Source organism: Strix uralensis, chromosome 2, assembly GCF_047716275.1.
Source record: "Strix uralensis isolate ZFMK-TIS-50842 chromosome 2, bStrUra1, whole genome shotgun sequence".
Taxonomy (NCBI): domain Eukaryota; kingdom Metazoa; phylum Chordata; class Aves; order Strigiformes; family Strigidae; genus Strix; species Strix uralensis.
The window spans coordinates 41,120,136-41,142,708 of record NC_133973.1 but is presented as its reverse complement, the minus strand read 5'-3'; the positions used below and the strand labels follow the sequence as shown (position 1 = coordinate 41,142,708).

The 22,573-nt window shown below is 43.2% G+C and overlaps 1 long non-coding RNA gene across 1 annotated transcript in view; it reads left to right on the top strand.

Moving 5' to 3' along the window:
* Positions 1 to 13,345, top strand: part of LOC141939212 (uncharacterized) — a 79,579-nt gene extending 66,234 nt beyond the window's left edge. Inside the window, exon 3 of the long non-coding RNA XR_012627508.1 lies at positions 12,526 to 13,345. This is a non-coding gene — a long non-coding RNA (uncharacterized LOC141939212). The remainder of the gene's footprint in view (positions 1 to 12,525) is intronic.
* Positions 13,346 to 22,573: the final 9,228 nt, after the last annotated feature.

Sequence of the window (22,573 nt, the reverse complement as noted above, 5' to 3'; positions counted from 1 at the left end):
TTGGCTTCTAATGTAGGTCCCTGGGAACCCAACAGTACAGCCTGCATCAGCAGGAAGGTGCGATGGCTTTGGCAAGGCTTTGTGGTGTAGCCCAGAGCCACCCTGTCCTACCACACTGTAAGGGGAAAGAACTTCCAGGTTCCTTGACAGCTCTTCACATCAGCTGTGCTTGAAGCTGTATGCCATCTGTTTACATCTTTGCTGTGACCTATGAAAGTCTGTTTTATTAAGAAATCAGCACTGGTGCCTGGGCTACAAGTGAATGCAAATACATGACTTCAGCATAACTGCACAGGAGCAGTTGCAGGGGGGCAGCCTAAGGGCTTGTCTCTCCACTGTCCTGTTTTACAGCAACAATCAATGGGGCGAGGAGGGCTGGCCCTGCTTGTTTCCCTGAATCAGGAGACAGATGTGCCATTTGCAGCCGGAGAGGGAAGGACGCCTCTAGGTCCACAGCTGTGCACTGTCCTGTGAGGCAGGAGCCAAACCACCACTGCATCCCACACCCTCACGACACAGCATGGTCCACCTGGAAGTTGGTCATGCCACTTCCAGACTTTCTGTCAAACTGATTGACATGGCAGGTTGTGACTGTCTCATGGGTACCCTGTGGACATGGGGTGCCTCTAGGCAGTGCAGTACTGCAAATTGAGTTCCCATGTGTGTCTTCCATGTCAGGGCTGCCCCTGTGTGGCCACCTCTGCTTCAGGTTCTTGCTTCTTCTCCTGTCTTGGGAGACGAAGGCTTGCATAGGCTGAGAATGTGCTCCTTGTGACCTGTGACCTTGACAAGCTCATGCATGGAGGTCTGCCAAGTCACCTGCCTGCAGCAGCCTCCTCTGCCTGGCTTAGCTGGGTGAAGTGCTGCAGCCTGATGGTTGGAAACGGGTGGATGTGAATGCTTCTCAGGTCACAGACTGCACTGTCCCATGCTCTGCCCAGCCTCTGCCTCTCTACCATTGATTTCTTCCTGGCTGTTAGCTTGGAGACCAGGATGTTCATGTGATTGCAGTGATGGGTCTGCAGCTCCAGTCCAGTTGCTGGCAGTCAGGCCCTCTGCTACATGTACACACATACACATTGGTCTCTCTGGGAGCTTGTGCAGACCTATGATCACTCTAGTATCTGACTCTCAGAGCCCTGGTCTTGTTTCCAGACGCTGCTTTATGGGTTCCCTGATAGCTGGCTCCCAGATTCCTTATCCTACATCCACTCACACAGGACTGATGTTCCCTAGTGAAACACACACACAAACACACACTGCCATCTCCAGTTGCTGGCACCCCAGGCATATGGGTGCTCTGACCCATGGCCTGATTCCAGCTGCTGCACACACACCCCTGTACGCACACACACATGCACACAGAACAGACTACCTCACCCAGGAAAGCAGCTAGAAATGCAGTTTAACTAGAAGACTGTGGTGATCAGGCACAGGGCATGACCAAACAAGTATACTGACCAGCCGCCTGTTTACATGCAACTGGATCCTTTTAAGCACTTAACTCTGTATTTTTCCACACTTATTCCTTTGCAAGCAACCTTCACCCTTCTGTTCTTGCCTTTGGTCTTTACCCTTAATATCCCATAAATCTCAGACATTCCCACTAACCCCTTTAAAACATCCTGCAGTAAGTTATACACCATTCCCCAAATGCTCATCCCATGAGTCCCATATACCTGCAGGCAGTAACCCCACTCACCCGGCCGTTTGGTGAGAGCACTTCCCCCAGACTTCTCTGACTCCTGAATCATGGCCAGGCTGTCCTCTGCTGAGGTCCCTGGCAGTAGCCAGGTCTGGGTGCTATTGGGCTTCCTCTGCCTGGTACTGTCCTCTGCCCATCTCCAGGCCTTTGTGTTTATGGTGATTAGTGTAAAATAACAGATCCCACCACTGTAAATCTGGGTGGCTCTCAGAAGAGTAATCCCTGAGTTTATATCATTAAGTGTCAGCAGATCCACAGTTTGATCTTCAGAAATTGTGTGACTTCTGTGTCTTCTATGTTCCTTTAATAGACTTCATCAGTCAATACAGTTTTTACAGTCACATGTGGAAAAAATAATCTCCTAAAGCATTTTTACTGCTATTTTTTAGGAAGTCACGTTATGAGGCTAACAAGGAATGTGAACAGCATTTAAATACTAAGCAGGCTGGGACATCATGTATCTCATCCAGTAACTTGGGAGAGGAAGACAATGCTTTAGTCTCGGTAGGCAATCTACCATCAACTTCTCAGCAGGATTTTGTGCTACTACTAAATATTCTTCCTTCTGTGCACAGGATAGTGCATGTGAGCCATGTTGATAGCCTTCAGGAGGTGACTGGGGAGGATACCTTGTATTATATAAATGGAGTTGTTGTTCTATACCCAGAAAACCTATAATTTATTGCTGTGAGATGCAAGCAATGAACACTTGACATCGGAGACAGTCTGCAGGGTTAGGGATGGGATGAGCCCTCTCAGGTTACCAACCAGCAGAGCACACCAGGGATGTAGTGCATGCAGGAGAGTGCCTGGTAAAGACATTCATTTGTTGTCATTTCAAAAGCAATCCAGTAATACAAGGTTCAATGCTTCCATCTGGAAAGATGTTTTGGGAAGCCACAGTTGTTCAGACCACCTGCCCTCCGCCGTCTCCCCTGCATTAGGGAGGGACATTAGGTACCAACAACTCTGGAAATATTGGAGCTGCCAATGTAAGTGTTTTTGATTAAACTCTTTGCGCAAAGGCCATGTGCATAAATGCACAGGGTACATGGAAACATTCCTAGGATGGTGACTTCAAAACCATTTGCAATCTTCTGTTTACTATTGGCAAACATTTCCAGGAGACATGTTTGTGAGGAATATGTGTAGAATTTGGCACCGTAGCTTGAGGTGCTATCCGGCCACTGCTGAAGGGATGGCATAATATCTGTGTTGTCAGGCTTGACACAGTTAGAGATGAAGCACTTTAGTATAGAATTAATTCCTTTCTTGGCTACAGAATGGTCATGTTTGATGTTGCCCACTTGGAAGAGATGTTTAAATGGATCAACAATGTTTTTGATAATATCTGCCAAGAGCATTTTAACTCAATCCTTTACAACTACTTGTTTTTATAAATCATGCATCAGTTCAAAATATAGCACAGACATCTAAAAGGTGTTGAAAATGAAAATCTAATAGCATTTTGTATTTCTTACATTCAAGTTATAGACTTTATGTTGGAACTAATGTAGTTGTCCAGAGAAGCAGATCAGATGTGATGTTTAAATTCCTTCAGTACCATGATTATCTGTACTTTTTTTATAATAAACTACTTTACAAGACAGATCTACTGGTTAGCCAGCCAGCTGCCAGAGCCATCTTAAAAATGACTAATACTTACCAGAAGTGCTGAAACTGGTGAGGAATGCCATGGTGCATCTACTACAAGTATACAATCTGTGGTTGTAGCTACTGGTTGCAAGACTCAGCAGTGGAGAAAAATTGAATGAGTTGCTCCTCCAATTCTTGGTCAAAGACTGGGAAAAATGTATTATGAAGATAAATGATATGACATCATTCCCTAGAGCACGGGCACATGTTTCTATATCAAGCTAACTAGCAACCACTGCGAGGAACTCAACTTCTCAAACTTTGCAGTGAGGAGGCAGGTGCAAAAATTATTTTGCTTGTCCTCCAGGCCTTGAATGGTGGATAAAAATAGTCATAATCACTGCTGAAAATAGTGATCTTTTTTTAGTTTAGCAAATCTATTTCTTGCCAGTGCACTGGAAAATTGGAACACAGACCTGGGACAGATTCACTTAGAATAATAAAGTATGTGTTGGCTTGGTACTTGCATGTATACAAGACAATGATTGTCTGCATGCCTTTTAGAGGGGCAATAATGTTGATGTTTCTGAAGACAGAGGAATTCTGGGAATTTAAAACCTATGCTAAAGGAGTGCACTTTAGAGAATTTTGCTGGGCTTGGGCAAACATGGGAGCTTTCATCACAGCTTTCAAAACCAGCAGGAATTCTCAAGTCATCTATGTACCCCTGAAATTGAAACAGCTGATATCAACGACTGCTGTTAGCAACTCTGCTGTGACAAATGGGGTGAAATAGGTTCTGGTTAACTTCTGCCATATGAAGAATATTTACGCCAGCTTGCACTGAGAATACTCTACCAAGCACAAGACCGGAAATAATTTTGCAACTGGCGTGCTAATGTCACCTATCTTAACAGTGAATGACTGGATAACTGATGCCAAACAGAATGCAGTCAGGGAGTGCCTGGACTACAGCATCCATAGCTACCATGACTCTTAAGAAATACAGTTGCACATTTTGCTGCCAAAGCAAGGACTCTATGTGCCTTAATTATGAACTCAAGGGGAAAAAAATACAGAAGCTGAAAACCTGAGGATGCAATTAAGACAAATTATGAAGAGCAAGGTGGAGCTCAGAATAATTTTGCTGAAGAGGGAGAAGGGAAAAATCGGGAGTGGGAATCAAGGGAAATATGTGGGTTTTTTCCTCTATATGTAAGCAATGAGTTTTATGTGACACTCTCTTATATCTGTTAATAGTTTTTTCTGAGCTATACATTTGAAAACTAAAAAAAAAAAAAAAATTTCCAAATGAAAAGATTCTGACATTAGGTATATTATTAGCATTAGTAAGCCATCACTTAGAAAAGGTTATGTCTAGATGAAATCTATAGAGAAAGTTGCCACCAAAACACATCATTATTATTTGTCGTGTCAGACAGTAACAATGGCTGAAGTTTCTCACCTTAGTTCACAAATAAATAGGCTACCCTTTCTGTCATCAGAGAAGCTGAGTTTGCTGGCCTTTGAGGGAGGCCTGAAAACACATGCTCTTTAGCCATTACTTTTTTTGGGTGGGCCTATTTAAAGGTTTTGATGTGTATTTTGGTTGTTGCAGCCGTGTTATTTGCCTTATTTTTGCTAGGCTGGTACATGGCGTTTTTATTATAATTTGTTCAAATACGGTCACATTATATATAATTGGTATATGTGAAATACATGGAGTTACTAACAATAATAGAAATGTAAATAGCAATAATATAAAAAGATAGCTACCAGTGCTTTACACTTCTAAAGAGTAACTGCATTTCCAAAATAATTAGCCAAATAAAATTGTGGTTGTATCTAGAAATATTTTTTAAATGTAAACTTTATCTGTAGACCTTCATCTGCCCCTCTTTCCAGCTGAAATGGTGCAGCACGGAAGTTGATTAAAGTTCTCTAACAGTGAACCTACAGGTTGAATCCTATTGTTATATTCTTTTTTATTGAAGAGTAAAATGATGAACAGTGCATATAATACGTGATAGAGCAATATTCCTTTATTTAATTTTGAATTTAAAGTTAAGAACATTTTGGTTAACGGAAGGTGAAGATAGTATTAAGGAAGTTATTATTTATTGGTGATTTATATAGCAACGGGATTGTATTGTAAAGCACTGAGTTAGAAAAATTGATACGTTAAGTCTCCTTAACTCTCAGACACTGGAAAATTGCCCTTGGTTCTTGTTGAATAATACACATTGGCTGATATATACAAGGTACAAACCATGTATAGATTCATTTAGAACTCCCAGGTGTAAGAATTTGAGTGTTTTCAATGGAGAGTCTATTATCCCTTGGTAACTGAGAACATTACATATGAAAAATATGGCATCTAAAATGAGTCATCTTAAATCCAGACAGAGTTGGCTGACCATGCCAAATTCACCTTTCTGAGCTAATCACGGCCTTTAATTGCCAAATTATTTTTTTTTCTAATGGTAGCCATTTCTCAGATGCTGTAGTTAGATTTTTGCCTAGTAGTGATGGTAATTTAGCAAGTTCCTATTAGAGATGTGGTGATGTTTTATTGCTAAAAAGCAAGAATTGGTTGCATTATTTCACCATTTGTAAGATAACTCATCTAGTAGATTGTAAATTCCCCAGAGCAAAGACTTTTATGTTTATATTTGTAATCTGTCATTCAGACCAGTAGGACAATGTAGTCCATAAACAACAATAACTGAACACCAGTTAATTTCAGATTATAGTCTGAATAAGAAATTCAGTCTGCAATTTTGCTTTCTAGGCATGGTTATGTAGGATTTTATATGGAGATTAACATTATACCAGTAAAAATTTTAATGTGATCCCACGCCAGGAAAATATCCACAATCAGTCTAAACCAAATGCCTCTAAGGACTTTCTAGACTTTTCATTTGTTAATGTAAGTGCTGGTGTTTTATTCTGAAAAGTCTAGTCCACATATTAATCCAATAGCTAAAAAAATATTCTTTTCCTAAAATCTGATACGAAAGAGTAAGTGCTTACTAGGCTGCATCAGCAACACAAATTATCTAGCATGAAGGCAGTGCTGTTTTATCAGAAAAAGAAGGCATATTTCCATGATAGTAATTTAATCGATTTCTAGAACACATAAATATAAAGGATAGTGAAAGTCTGAAGATGAAGATAATGAGAGTTGCCAAAGCTCAGGATGCCAGAATTTCAATGCTGAAAGATAAGCAACAACCTTTTACTCTTCAGGTATGTTACATGAAGCTGCCTACCAGAATGAAACCAGTGAAAAGTCATATTTTCATTATTTTATTCTAATTTTTATTATTGCTTCAAATGCTGCTCTCTTTAATTATGGCAGCAGATATTGGCAGTACTGTACAATATGTGTCTGCACAATATGTGTTCTCTCACATTTTGTTCTTGCAGAGAGTGAGACTCTGATTTATTTTTATTTAAAATTAAAGAACAAAATTTATAGGATGTTCAATAACTGGAATCCTTAAAAAGTCTCTTTACAAGGCATGGGGGATGTTCGCAGTTCACATGCACTGTGTAATGTCAAGGGAAGTGTAGATTCTTCCTTACCCTCTTTCTTTCTTCTTGGTGATACAGGGATATTTTTTGAACAAAGAATAAGTGTCAGACAAACACATGTATTTTGTAGCTTGCTTGAAAAATAGTCAAACACCTGCCATACAGTAATACTGTGATATGAACTGCAGTTAACTAAGGATTGTCCCTATCAGAAAAATTGATAGATTTATTGAAGAAACCCACAGAAGATGCAAGCTTTATTCTGGCCTAGTCTTTTTTCTTCCTTCATCTCTCATTTTGTATATGAATATATATACAATGTCCCCCTAGGACAAAAGCTGGAATGAAATGACAATAATGTAGAGATATGGACCCTGGGCAACATAACAAAAAATACTGTGTGCCTGTGAAATCCAGATCCCCTTTTCCAGTGACATCTGGGGAATGCCAAGTGACTTAAGACAACATTTAGGCTTCACTGGTCTGCATGCCCTCGTCTGAGTGTGATGCCATCTAAGCAGTTTCTACCTCCTCTCCTCCCTGCTGACCTTCCTTTGTTCCTTCTCTCTCCTGTCACTTTCTGTCTCTTTGCCAACAAAAATGTCTGATGATCTGAAAAATAATCTGAACTAGTTTTTTTCATATGGATCTGTTCCCTGACATGTCTCCTAGTGTGACCACACACAGCTGTGCCACCATGGGGATAGGAGTGGGAATGATTTTAGCTGGGTGACGTACATCTGCCACCACATGTAAGACCATTGCCTCAGTCATTTCTACCATTTCTCACCTTAATCTCACTCCAACAATTAACTCATCAGCTACTGACACCATGTCTCCTGTCATTCTTGAGCAGCCTTCAACATCCACAGAGTCTGAACCTCTGCTTGTAGTCAGGAAGGTGCTGACCAATGAGCTCTCACAGATGCAGGCAGGCTTTTTCAGCCACGGAAGGGCTGCCACATTAAGCATCAGGGAGTGTCTTATGCTGTAAGTCGCCAGTGCTGTTGTACACTGTGAATAAGGTTTGCCCATCAGGGCACAAGCGGAGAGGTTTGTGACAGTGAACATCAGTGCTGTGTTCTTCTACATAGTGAGCAGCATCATTTTGCTCCTCGTGGTTTCCTGGCCTCATGGCTGCCTGCTCCTGGTTATGGGCTGGAAAAGCTTGCACTGCCTCAGATCTGCCTGTGCATGTTTTGCCCCATATGCAGTTTAAGGTTTTATGGTCCCTATCAACACATCTGTCACCATTTTTTGATCTTATACCTTCAGACAGCTCCTTCTCTCTATGCTGTGTGACAACATGGAGGAGCCCTGGTGTAACGGAGAAAAGCCACACAGTGATCATAATGACAGATGTCTCAGGTCTCTTCTGGTCAAGATGGATGTACAAAGTAAGCTAGAGCACATCTGTGTCTCACATGATGTGAAGATCTCCCAGCTAGACCAAGCTGGTAAAGAGTGTTGTGTCTGTGCTTCCCTTTGGGGACATCAGCCCACGGCTGAACCTCAACTATGCAGTCCTTCTTTATCCTCTTCTGCTGTACAAGACATCCATTTGTGAACGGTCTGCTGAAGATAAGTCTCTTATGTGAGACATCTTCAGACCTGGCAGATGAACATTCCCCTCACCCTGCCATACCTCTCCTGCCCTCCTGTGTCCTGCACATGCTCCGTGCTGGTGGCTGTTAGTCCTCACCATGGGAAGCAGCAGGGCTGTGACTCTCCTGAGGTGGCACAAAGCTGGTGTTTGTCATTCTCCAAGCTTGGTTGCTGCACTGGAGCCAGCCAGTGAGACCAGCCTGCATTTCAGCTCCCAGAAGCCCCAACCACAGCAGGAGCCCTGACTGATTTGTCAGTCTTGAGTCACTGCTAAGTATTGAGGTGACCCAAGAAAACTTTAGTACCCATTTGGGGACTAGCTGGCAGTTGAATGGCAGCCTTGAACATGCCGTTAGCATATAAATGATAGTCTTAGGTGAGCAAAATGATCAATTGATGTCAAAGTGACCTTAAGGATATGTTCTCCCTTCTTCCTGGTGAAAGCCAAGACTCAAAGGTCAAACTTCTTTCATGGAAAAAAAGATAGGACCAGAGACTGTCCACAGGGGACAGCTATTGACTCACAGAGGGACATAAAGTGTGTTCTTCCCACCCACTCATTTTCCTCCAAGTCAATGAAATGACAATATGACCCTTTTGTTCTGATAACCTTTGAAAAGGAGTCAGGCTTGCCAAAAACCTCTGCTAATACACCAAAGGAAACGGAAGCAAGTCGTAAAACATGTTTTGGATTAAACAGCAACATTCTGTTGCACACATCTAAAACACAGTGGAGGGAACATAGTGCTGCTTTGGAGTATGACTAGGGACATGAATCATGGTATTAGCTCAATATTTGCCCAAAGAGTATAAACCCCTAGGATTCAGGCAGCTAAACTTTGTTTATAAGAACTGCACAAGGAAATGTTTATACTGCAGCCTTGTTTGTCTTAACATCCAATTCCTAGGCTTTCTTCATACTCCAAGTCATTTTTTTGGTGTTATTTTCCTTCTCTTTGAACAAGGAAATTGTATAAATAACACAATAATGAAAGAAATTCTCCACCTCAGAGAGAGCAAACCATTGGCAGCATAATGAAATTTGACATTGTCATAGATTTGGGTTAGCAACATTGACAATAATAAGCAACAGATCTTTTTAATGTAGATTTAACACTAGATGTCAAAAAAGTGATGACTGGTGCCTGGTAAAGTTGCCTCAAGAAGAGTTTGGTCAATCAGGTGAAGATCATGTGGAGTCATGCAAGTCAGTTGACTGACTCTGAAAAGTGGAGTATGGGGTGGTTCGGCAAGTTGTTGGCTTTGTGGTGTTGGGAGAAGAAGGTAAGGGATTTATGTTGCCTGTCTGATGGCCCTCTGGTAACTTGTGACACTCTCAGATGCTTCAAACCAGTTCTGACAAGGAACAGTGTTTCCAGCAATCCTAATTTATTGGTCAAGTTTTGAAAAAATTCAGGCAAGTGGGAAAAGGACAGAAGTTTTCTTCATGACTCGTCTGGAAAATTTAGTGCTCTGTGTTGGTTTTGACAGCTGACCAGGTGGCAGGCACCTTCTGGGACATCAGTTGTCCAATGTGTATTTTCACCCTATTCCCAGTACCTGTGTCTCCTGTCCCAGTGGCAGATAAAGGCAACAAGGGCATGAATGGGAAATGAGTGAAATCACCAGAAAGCCTGGGAGATGTGAAGGCAACTGGAGATATTGGAAGGCAAAATGTTACAGGGACATGGAGGATACTATGAAAGGACTTAGGGGATATGTGGTGAATTTATGATACTGGAAGCAGAGAGGGTTTATTTGAGGTGGAAGAAGAAATCTGTGGGACATTGAACGGCAGAAAATCAAGGTTCAGTAGTTCTGCTCCTCAGGGAGTAACTCGTCTTCAGAGCTTGACAGTATTCCATTGTGGTTAAATGTGTCTGGAGGGATTGGTTTATTGCTATCATGATATATGGATCTCTTACAGATACTTATCTTGGAGGTTGTGGAAGGGGTTCAGTTAGCAATGGCAGGCTATAAATGGGGAGGAGAAGGATGTCAAGCTTAACAGTAGGGAGGAAGGAAAACTAAAATAATAAATATTGATTTGGAGTATGCCTTTTATTATCTCTGAGTGAACAGGAAAATGTTATAATAATGTGATCTTTATGTGAACCATAAATTATCCACGTGAAGCTTTTCTGCATTGGTGTTGACTAATCAACGAACCATTCTGGGGAGCTGTTTGCTATACTGTTCATTCAACAGCTTGAGTTTGTTATCATATTTCATTGCATTCCTGTAGGCTGTACATTTTTATTAGTTTATAGTGATTTGTGGGATGTATGCCCTGGACTCAAGGAAATCACTTTTATCAGATGGTTTGAATCAGTGAGAGTCTTGTCCTGAGTTCAGTGATCCTTCGATCTGTTCCCTATTGCACCATGTTGTATAGCTGAAGAAAGCTAAGCAAATCCTGATAATAACAGGTGGCTTACAAAGTTAAAACCTTTTATGTGGATCCTGACCATATACTGAAAGTGAATTGTAAAGCTAAAACAAGCACTGGATATGCAAATAGAATGCTGCATTAACCTATCAGTGAGAGGCATTTTTGGAATAACAAATGTAATTTTTTGCATCTGAAATTTGTTTGGACTTCATCCCTCTCTGACATCACTTTTGTGGGTGACCAGGGGATTTGTGTATGGGCAAGCCTAGTGAATTTGCTGTTACCATGAAACACTTCCAAGAAGGGATGTCAGCAGGAAAGCAGGATGGTGTCCATGACCTTCAGCTCTTCCCAAGAAACCTGAAACAGCATTGGAACTAAAACGAAGGCATGGGCTGAACCAGAAGCTCTGTAGAGGACACAGGTCCTTGGCCACATGGTGCTACACAGAGTGTGAGTGTGTTAGGTGTGCAAGGCACTTTGCTTTCCTGCAGGTGCTTTCCTGTGGACCACGTCCCTCCCCTCACCCCTGTGCAATATGGGATACCCACCCAACACCGCCTCCTTCCTGAGACTTGTGGGCCCCTTCAGCAGTTGGCCTCATCTCCTCACATGCCCCTGTGAGAAGTGTCCGGTTGGTGACTAGATGGGGAGGAGAGCGAGCCAGGGCTGGTCCAGCACTGTATTAGGTGGGCTAGCACCTCTGCAGCCTTTCCAAGGAGACTTGGGGATCTGAGGGATCCCAAAGGATGCCCTGCTGTGCAGTGCTTACCCCGTGGTCTGCCCCGAGTCCCTCTCTGCCAGCTGTGGTCACCACTACCAGAAGTCCTATTTGAGGGACCTACACCCATCTTTTGTGTAGAAAAGCCTTTTCATTTTATTTTATTTTTTATTTTACCCTTTCCCTCCTTTGCAGGCTCAAGCCAGGAGCTTCCCTTTAACATGGGGTTTCCACTCCTCTGGATATGCAGCTCAGGGCTGCATTTCTCTGCATTCAAATTGAGGTGCTAAGGTTTCAAGACCCAGGGATTACATGTGTGGACACCTCATTGCCTCAAATTCATTAACAAAGCCACATTATTTTTGTTTAAAAAGTGTTCTTCATATGGAGTAACATGAAAAAGAAAGCAAGATTTATTCTCCAAAAAACATTCCACAAGGAAAAGAGTAATGTGGCAACTTGTGATTCCTTAACACGTAGGTCACATGGAGGAAATGTAAATGATGGTATGAATACCAAGTTTTTCCCATTCCAGAGTCAAGAAGGAAAAGTCATCCAAAGAGCCAGTGCAGATGTGCAGATGTTCACCATGTGGTCACACCTCTTTTTTTTTTTTTTTTTTTTTTTTTGTGGTCTGGTAAACAGATCATATAGTTATTATCAATATTTTAAGAATTAACCAGATGTCAATGCCTTAGATGCATATATTGAAGCAGATATATTAAAGTTATTTGTGTCTATTAGAGTCATTTTTTCATGCTACCTCCAGAAAGGCACAATGGGTTTAGGATACATCTATGACGGTAGTTACTTGTTTGTCGGCCACCCAGTTACATTTTTGTCCCATTTCCATTTTTTTGGAAAAGCTTTTCTCAGATTCAGCAATTGTAGTGCTATTCTGAGCCTAGACAGGTCTGCTTAAGTCTGGGATATTTTCTGATTTCTGTTGGTAACTTTTCTATCCTACAGGTCTTGGACAACAGGCTGGCTGAAGTGATGCACCTTCACCTGCTCACAAGCATTTATATGTGACCTGAAGGAGGATTTTCTTTTACATTTTCCACTTCAGAATTCTACTGTTTTACTTACTCAGCACAGGTTGTGAGGCTCAGGCCATCTCTTGACTCTGTGTGGGAAGTTATCTGTGTGCGGGAGGTGAGAAAGTACATTCACTTCTACTTGAGTTACCTGAATCGTGTAAGTGCAATTCTTCTTGGGCAGGGACTATATGTGACCTCTTGCAGCCCACTCTCCCAGGTTGACCAGAGGCAGAAGGGAGCAGAGAAGTGGTGGACTACATCAGTGCAGGAGAGCATGGTGGCCACACAGCGCTTACAAAGAGTCTGGCAACAGATCCATGACCTGGCACCAGCCCAAGCCTGAGAGGCTGTGAATCCCTTCCGCTCATAGTGGAAATCGCTGCTACCACAGCAGAAATCAGCTATTGTATTTGTGTGCACAGGAGGATAATACAGACAAAGATCAAAGCCAATTTACTGGTGCAAAGTCAGATTGCAACATTAGCAATAAAAGAAGGGTGCTTTGTTTTAATGTAGAACATATTTTTGTATCTATGACTTTCCATTTATACTATTTCTTCTCTCAACTTCATGAATTCTTGTATTTTTCATTCTGTTTATTGATCTGTGAGATTTGTGTGCATGTGTCATTATCTTATGGTGTAGTTTGCATGTACTACGTTACATGTGCCAAGAAATACGCTGGTGGAAGACTTGGAACATGAAACATGTTTGAAAGGTCTGAGCTTGCACAATGTTTGAAAATCAGATCCCTGTAAAGTCCCCCACGTTGGATGCCTAAAAACGAAGGCATGCAGAATCAGTGACCACTTTAAAAGATGTATTTTTCCTTATCAGATCTCCCTCATTAAAGAGAAGACACTGTAAGAGACAAATTATGGGGTTTATGTAAGTTATTTTTCTTTATTAGAGCATTGCTCCTTCGAGTATTCAGGAAGTGTTGTTTCTACCGATGCTCATTACTCCAATGCAAATAACCAGCATCTGCCACAGTCAGGATTTTTTCTGAGTGTTGTTCTGTCTGTCACTACACAGTTTTTCAAAAAGAATTTTTGCAAACTTTTAAAACACCAAAGTCTGATTGCTTTGAAATTTTAACAGTGTCAAATATTTCTTTGCAACTGGGGACAGTAAAATGAAAGCTGAACAGGAACCTCTGCCCACACAAGCAAATTTTTTTTGCATTTTCAAATGTTTCTGCTGCTGGTTGCTATTGAAACTTTGAAAAACCTTTCCAGTGCTTGAAGTATGACACAAAGGAGGGGCTGTTTCATTTTTCTTCCTCAAAGGTGAGGAAATTTCAAAATTATTGAAGGCAATAAAAAAGAAAATGAAAAGCAAAACTGGAAAAAATTTGATATTATCAATTTTACAGTATCAGTGTGGAAAGGAGGGAGGAAAAAAGGAGGAAGTCTCTCTCTGTGTATGTATCTTGATTTTGACAGGTTTCGCATTTGAATATTTTTTTGTGAAAGATTCTGATTTGCAATGATAATAATTTTTCTTTGAAATCCAAATCTTAATTTTCAGATAGTTCTGGGAATAAATCTGGCTTGGGTTTTGGAAAAAAGAATCCTTTCTAGATATGAAGTGGAATGTCTTTTGCTATCTAAAGAATTCTAATTTTGGACAGTTAAATTAGAAATAACTAATAATATGATAATTGATTATATGTCTTTGATTCTAACAATCTTCCCTCCCTGAATTATGAGAGAAAAATTAACTAAACTTGGTTGCTAGTAATAACTACCTTGTGCCTATTCCCGTAAGCCAAGACTGTCATCTGCAGACATGAATAAAGACTGTTAATATTATACTCACTGAATTTCAAGGAAATTTCTTGCAATGTGTAAAAGTAATCAAGTACAAATGTGTTTGCAGATTGGGAGTGTATTCTCACCCAAATATGTAATGCAGTTTCCAGGTGGTAGCTATCTGATATTATGTCTATTTTTGTTTTAACACAATGAATACTCAGCAGCAGAGTAATACTGCCTTTTCCTTTTAATATTGTTCATGGCAGAAATCCAATTTATACAGTGCAAATAATCATTATTTCCAATGGGCCAAGGATCTTTCCTGGCGAGAGCATAACCAATGTCTTCTACTCCTACTTGTGTCATTCATGATATTTCAGTGATGTGAGTTAGCATATAAAACCCATTACCCATAGAAAGATTGTGGGAGGGGAAAAAAAAAAGAGAAAAGAAAACGGGGAACATGCCTAGTGCTGTGAGGCACAGGGAATTAAAAGCAAATAACAAAGCAAGTGGAAAAATCTGACAAGGAAGCTTAATACACTGAAGAAGTACTGAGAGCTTGTGGCCCTCGGGAAGCATTGCAATTGGTGTCTTGGTGGCATTGCTCAGTCTCTCCACATTATTGATGTGAAGTTAACTATTGTTAAACAGCACTTTTATGAGGGGCTTGCCACAGTCCCCAAGCCCTTTCCTGAATCCTTTTTGATGTGTGAAGAAAGGACTTGAACGGTGATCCCTTTCTCACCTGGAAGGCTGTAGGGACTCGGTGCCAAGCGCAGCTCTTCAATTGTCTTTTGAAAAAAGACTCCAGCAGGATGCTAAAGCAAGAGCACATTTTCATCACTGACTTTGCAAATGGGAGTGACTCATGTGCCATCTGTTTTGTCCCTCCACTGGATCATATGCGCTCCCTGTTTGTGCTGGTTAATATATTTGCTATCTATTAAAGGGAGAGGAAACTTTGGAGCAGTCAAAACAAACATGACTGAGAAAGGCTGAAGTTTTGAAAGGGGCTGGTTGGAAAGCTGCTGCCACTATCACTTTCCACTGAAACATGCAGTTCTAGAGCAAGGACATGCGAGGTGACAACCCACTGAAATTTTCTCACAATGGGTCAGGGATTTCTGAGTGTCTGAGGCACATCTGTATTATGTAGAACAGTGCCTACATTAGCTCCAGAGTGTACTAAATGCATCACATCATGCCCGGGCTGGCAAACCCTGCTCCTCTGTGGCTGTTGTTACAGCTTCATGGTGTGCAGGGGTGGCTGTCCTGCTTTGGAGCCTGAGGGGGACTCTTCAGCCTGGAAGGGTGAGGACTGAACGGGAGTTATGACACAGTGTGGATTTGTGAGAGCTATGGAGAAGATGAGCAGGGACTGCTCAGAGTTGCCCAGAAGATGCCATTCCTCAATGCAAATACTGAGTGGGGCAAGAAATGGAAAGCAGCACTTGACAGGTTCAGAAAAGCCCAGGAGCTATTCCTCTACCCAGCACCTAGCTGAATGGTGGAACTTGCTGCAGGACACTGAAATCTTATCTGGGTCTTAAAGGTGCTTAAATAAATGAATGGAAGAAAATTTCCATCAGAAGCACTGAAATACAACAACAGCACTTCTGGCTCATTCTGCAGCATAAACTAAACATGATGTTGGCACTAAAACTTGAACTCTGAAATGACAGAATCACAGAATCATCTAGGTTGGCAAAGACCTTGAACATCATCTAGTCCAACCATTAACCTAACACTGACAGTTCTCAACTACACCATATCCCTAAGCGCTAAGTCGACCCTACTCTTAAACACCTCCAGGGATGGGGACTCCACCACCTCCCTGGGCAGCCCATTCCAACGCCTAACGACCCGTTCTGTAAAGAAATGCTTCCTAATATCCAGTCTAAACCTTCCCTGGTGCAACTTGAGGCCATTCCCTCTTGTCCTATCGTTTACTACTTGGTTAAAGAGACTCATCCCCAGCTCTCTGCAACCTCCTTTCAGGTAGTTGTAGAGGGCGATGAGGTCTCCCCTCAGCCTCCCCTTCTTCAGACTAAACAACCCCAGTTCCCTCAGCCGCTCCTCATAAGACCTGTGCTCCAGACCATTCACCAGCTTCGTTACCCTTTGGGCACGCTTGAGTCATTCAATGTCCTTTTTGTAGTGAGGGGCCCAAAACTGAACACAGTAATCGAGGTGCGGCCTCACCAGTGCTGAGTACAGGGGTAAGATCACTTCCCTGTCCCTGCTGGCCACACTATTGCTGGTACAAGCCAGGATGCCATTGGCCTTCTTGGCCACCTGGGCACACTGCTGGCTCATGTTCAGTTGGCTGTCAGTCAACACCTCCAGGTCCCTCTCTGACTGGCAGCTCTCCAGCCACTCCTCCCCAAGCCTGTAGTGCTGCTGGGGGTTGTTGTGACCCAAGTGCAGCACCCGGCATTTGGCCTTATTGAAACTCCTACAGTTGGCCTTAGCCCATTGCTCCAGCCTGTCCAGATCTCTCTGCAGAGCTTCCTTACCCTCGAGCAGATCAACACTCCCACCCAACTTGGTGTCATCTGCAAATTTACTGAGGGTGCACTCGATCCCCTCGTCTAGATCATCAATAAAGATGTTAAACAGGAGTGGCCCCAAAACTGAGCCCTGGGGGACACCACTCATGATCGGCCGCCAACCGGATTTAACTCCGTTCACCACAACTCTTTGGGCCCGGCCATCCATCCAGTTTTTTACCCAGCAAAGCGTGTGCCCATCCAAGCTGTGAGCAACCAGTTTCGCCAGGAGAATGCTGTGGGAAACAGTGTCAAAGGCCTTACTAAAGTCAAGGTAGACAACATCCACAGCCTTTCCCTCATCCAATAAGCAGGTCGCCCTGTTGTAGAAGGAGATCAGGTTTGTCAAGCAGGACCTGCCTTTCATAAACCCACGCTGACTGGGCCTGATCATCTGGTTGTCCCGCACATGTTGTATGATGGTCCTCAGGATGAGCTGCTCCATCAGCTTCCCGGGCACCGACGTCAAGCTGACAGGCCTGTAATTTCCCGGATCATCCTTCTGACCCTTCTTATATATGGACATCACATTGGCCAATTTCCAATCTGTCAGGACCTCCCTGGTCATCCAGGACTGCTGGTAAATGATGGATAGCGGTTTGGCGAGCACCCCAGCCAGCTCCTTCAGCACCCTCGGGTGTATCCCGTCTGGTTCCATAGACTTGTGTGTGTCTATGTGATGCAGCAGGTCACTGACTATCTCCTCCTGGAATGTGGGGGTGTCGTTCTCCCAGTCTCTGTCTTCCGGCTGAGGAGGCTGGATTCCCTCAGTACAACTAGTCTTGCTATTAAAGACTGAGGCGAAGCAGGCATTAAGCACCTCAGCCTTCTCCTCATCACTTGTTATCATGTTTCCTCCTGTGTCTAGCAGGGGATGGAGGCTCTCTCTGGTCTTTCTTTTGCTGCTCACATAGAAACATTTCTTGTTGTCCTTGATTGCTGAAGCCAGATTAATTTCCAGCTGGGCTTTACACTTCCTGATTTCCGCCCTGCATAGCCTCACAGCACCTTTGTAATCACTGTGAGTGGCTAGCCCCTTCTTCCAAAGGCTGTAAACTCTCCTTTTCTCCCTGAGTTGCAGCCAAAGCTCCCTGTTTAGCCAGGGTGGTCTTCTCTGTTGCTGGCTTCTCTTACAGCACCTGGGGACCGCCTGCTCCTGAGACATTAAGACTTCCTTCTTAAAGAGTGCCCAGCCTTCCTGGACCCCTATACCCTTCAGGACTGTCTCCCAAGGGATCCTTTCAAGCAGGTGCCTAAACAAGACAAAGTCAGCCCTTTGGATGTCCAGGATGTCAGTTCTGCTTAGCCCTCTCCTGGCCTCTCTAAGAATAGAGAACTGTATTATTTCATGATCGCTGTGCCCTAGTCATCCTCCAACCGCCACATCATCCACCAGTCCTTCTCTGTTCACAAAGAGGAGATCCAGCAGGGCACCTTCTCTGGTCGGTTCACTTACCAGCTGTGTCAGCAGATATACAGATAACAGAATGTGTTATCTGCCACACATTCCAGAAATCTCCGGGACTGGTCCCGCTCTGCTGTTTTGTATTCCCAGCAGATGTCTGGGAAGTTAAAGTCTCCCACAAGAATAAGGGCAAGCAATTGTGAGATTTCTCCTAAATGCCTATAGAATATTTCATCCACCTCTCTGTCCTGGGTGGGTGGCCTATAGTAGACTCCTACTACAACATCTGCCCTGTTGGCCTTCCCCCTGATTCTAACGCAAAGACACTCCACCCTGATTTCACTACACTTGTACTCAAAGCAATCATAAGAGTCCCTAACATACAGCACCATCCCACTGCCTCTCCTTCCTTGTCTATCCCTCCTAAAGAGCTTGTAGCCATCAATTGGCACACTCCAGTCATGGGAGACATCCCACCATGTTTCTGTAATAGCCACTACATCATAATTTTCCTGTTTCATCATGGCTTCAAGCTCCTCCTGTTTGTTACCCATGCTGTGTGCATTGGTATACATGCACTTCAGATGGGCTGGTGTTTTGCCCCTTTCCCCATTGAAATCTAGTTTAAAGCTCTGTCAATGAGCCCAGCTAACTCCTGCCCCAAGATCCTCTTCCCTCTCTAGGACAGGTGCATCCCATCTAATGCCAAAAGGTCTAGTGTCCTGTATACCAACCGATGATTGAAAAATCCGAAGCCCTGACAGTAACACCAGTCTTGGAGCCACAAGTTCATCTGTTGAGTTCTCCTGTATTCTTCTTCATCCATCCCCACAACTGAAGGGATGGAGGAGAACACGATTTGTGCCCCTGACCCCTTAATCAGTTTCCCCAAGGACCTTAAATCTCTCTTCATTGCTTTAGGACTTCTCCTGGTAATGTCATTGCTACCTACCTGAAAAACCAAGAGAGGGTAGTAGTCCTTGGGTCTCACTAGAGTGGGGACTTTTGCCGTGAGGTCCTTGACCCAGGCCCCAGGGAGACAGCAGACTTCCCTATGAAGCGGGTCTGGTCTGCATATTGGGCCTTCGACACCCCTCAAAATGGAGTCACCCACTACAATGACCCTTCTGGGGTTCTTTTTAGAACTGGTTTTAATACCTGGTCCAGAACGACCCGGCCTTGGTGGACCTTGGTCTTCTTCCTTGTTTGTCTCATTTTCTTCCTCTTTCTCTTCTTCATTTAAATCATTAAGCCTTATAACAGACTCAAAAGACCAGTGACAAAATAAACTGGAAAATGGGATTACTGGTACCTTGGCCATTCATAGGCTGTCATTTTATGAGACTTTTTGCCTCTGGGGTCTTAGTGGTCAGTTAAAGAGTCCACTGAGAAGATGGTAATAACCCCATCTGAAGAGAAAGGCTATGCTGGGGAGTAGCCAGAGCATGGCACACTCCACCTGTTTCCTAGACATTGTCTAAAACTACCATAATATGATGGTGACAATGCTTACTAACAGGACATTCATAGATGTTATCATTGGAGGAATGGATTTGAAGGATGTACCACTCAGTAAATAAGGAATTGGCTGGATGGTCACACTCAAAGAGTTGTGGTCAACGGCTCAATGTCCAAGTGGAGACCAGTGACAAGTGGTGTTCCTCAGGGGTCAGTATTGGGACCAGTGCTGTTTAACATATTTGTTGGTGACATGGACAGTGGGACTGAGTGCACCCTCAGCAAGTTTGATGATGACACCAAGCTGTGTGGTGTGGTTGACACACTGGAGGGAAGGGATGTGTCATCCAGAGGGACCTGGACAGGCTTGAGAGATGGGCCTATGTAAACCTCATGAATTTCAACAAAGCCAAGTGCAAGGTCCTGCACATGGGTCAGGGCAATCCCAAGCACAAATACAGGCTGGGAAATGAGTGGATTAAGAGCAGCCCTGTGGAGAAGGACTTGGGGGTATTAGTGGATGGAAAACTGACTATGAGCCAGCAATGTGCACTCGCAGCCCGGAAAGCCAACTGTATCCTGGGCTGCATCAGGAGAAGTGTGACAATCAGGCCGAGGGAGTTGATTCTCCCCCTCTACTCTGCTCTCGTGAGACCCCACCTGCAGTGCTGTGTCCAGCTCTGGGGCCCCCAACATAAGAAGGACATGGACCTGCTCGAGCGGGTCCAGAGGAGGCCATGAAGATGATCAGGAACCCCTCATGAGCATCTCCCTTATGAGGACAGGTTGAGAGAGTTGGAGTTGTTCAGTGTGGAGAAGAAAAGGCTCCAGGGAGACCTGATAGCGGCCTTCCAGTACGTAAAGGGGGCCTATAGGAAAGATGGAGAGGGACTCTTTATCAGGGAGTGTAGTGGTAGGATGAGGGGTAATGGTTTTAAACTGAAAGAGGGTAGATTCAGCTTAGATATAAGGAAGAAATTCTTTACTTGATGGTGGTGAGACACTGGAACAGGTTGCCCAGAGAAGCTGTGGATGCCACCTCCCTGGAAGTGTTCAATGATTAGATGGGGCTTGGAGAAACCTGATCTAGTGGAAGGTGTCCCTGCCCATGGCAGGGGGGTTGGAACTAGGTCCCTTCCAATCCACATCATTCTATGAATCTATGAAAATCAGTAACAACTTAGGCTCTTCTTAAGCATTGCATCATGACAGTAGGCAAAAAGTCTAAACAGGGCCAAGGAATCACTTACTAGAGCACAGCCTGCCCATGGGGCAGCCTTCCCTCAACAGACTCCATCTTCCCCTTGGTGCCTTGCTGTCACGCTCTTGTAAATCATCCCTCTCAGGTTTTAAGATTTTATATACAAGTATATTGTGACAGAAGTGCAAGACATGCTGTATAAATGTGCGAAGAATACATCTTGAATCGCCTGCAGTTTCAGGTCCTCCTCAGTGGGCAACCTGACTCGGTCACATACAACACCTCAGGAAGAGCTCTCAGGTCTGGTGACATAGTTTCAAGCCTCCCAGCTCAAGCCTAGACATGAACCAGGATGTGTCACAGTCTTGCTCTAACTGGTTTATGTTTCTCCTTAATGTTACCTAGCTAAATGAGAAAGAGGAACAAACTGTACCTATCACCAGAAAATCTCCCTCGGAAACAGTTTCCAAACATATGCATTAGGTAATGAGCCTATTTCCCTGACTATGTGTCACAGCACTCAGTGCTATTCTGGTTGTATTTCGCAAGCTGGCATTGCTTTTTAATACACTCAGTCCTGGTCTGCTCTGAATCAGTTGTTCTGCATATTCTCAGTCTGCTTTTGTGAGAAACTGCAGTTATGCCGGGCAGCTTCTGTCAGCTCCACGCTATGCTTCTTGACGGAGCATGATTTTCAGCTCTCACTACTTTTTCATTTTCACCTTTCCTATCTCTAGCTATGTCTTTTTGCAGTGTGGTGCAAAACTCTTTCTAACGGGAAAAGGCACAGAAGACGTCCCAGTGGCCCTCACTGTGATTCCTTGCCAGTGACAACAGCCACAAATGCACAGTGGGGTAATTCACTACAAGTATGAATACAATCAGAAAATATGTGCAAGGTGTTGTTCAGAAAGCTCAGCCTTTTGCTTATGAAATCTCTGAGAGCTTCTTGTGCATTACATCAGCTTTCTTAACAGTTAACAAGTCTTTTTTTTTTTCCCCTGCTCTGGAAACATTTGTCACAGTGGATTGTTTTATTCAGTGCTGCTGTATGTAAAATGTAGAATGTTAATACTTTATTTGGCTAAACATGCATAATTTGGGAAGACAGGTGAAGTGATGGATTAATCATCAAGCTTTTAAATTTAAGTCTTGTTAGCTGCAGTTTTAAATGTTGTTTATTCAAAATTACAGTGTGGATACGATGTCTAAGTGGAAGCTCTTTGCATATATAAATTACAGCTGCTTTTGCTGTTGGTAATAAACTAAAGGTTTGATTTAAAATCTGTCATTTTCTCTCATACCTGGATGTTTAGATAGACTTATCACAAATAACCCAGTGGTAAATGTACAGCTACCACAGTGGCAATAACATTTTCCTTCTGCTTTCTATGAATGTCTCTAAGGCTTGACTTACAGGACCTCTCCTGCTTGTTGTGGGAAGGTAATTACAGCTGGATGTACATCTCACCTTTGGCATCTATTAAAATGTCTAACTCTGCCAGTGTTTGTGATATAGTGGATTTGCACTGTGGCTTTCCGTCAGCCACGATTTCAAGCAAGGCAGAAAAAATGTCTGGCCACTGTCAGCCCATGGATGAGCT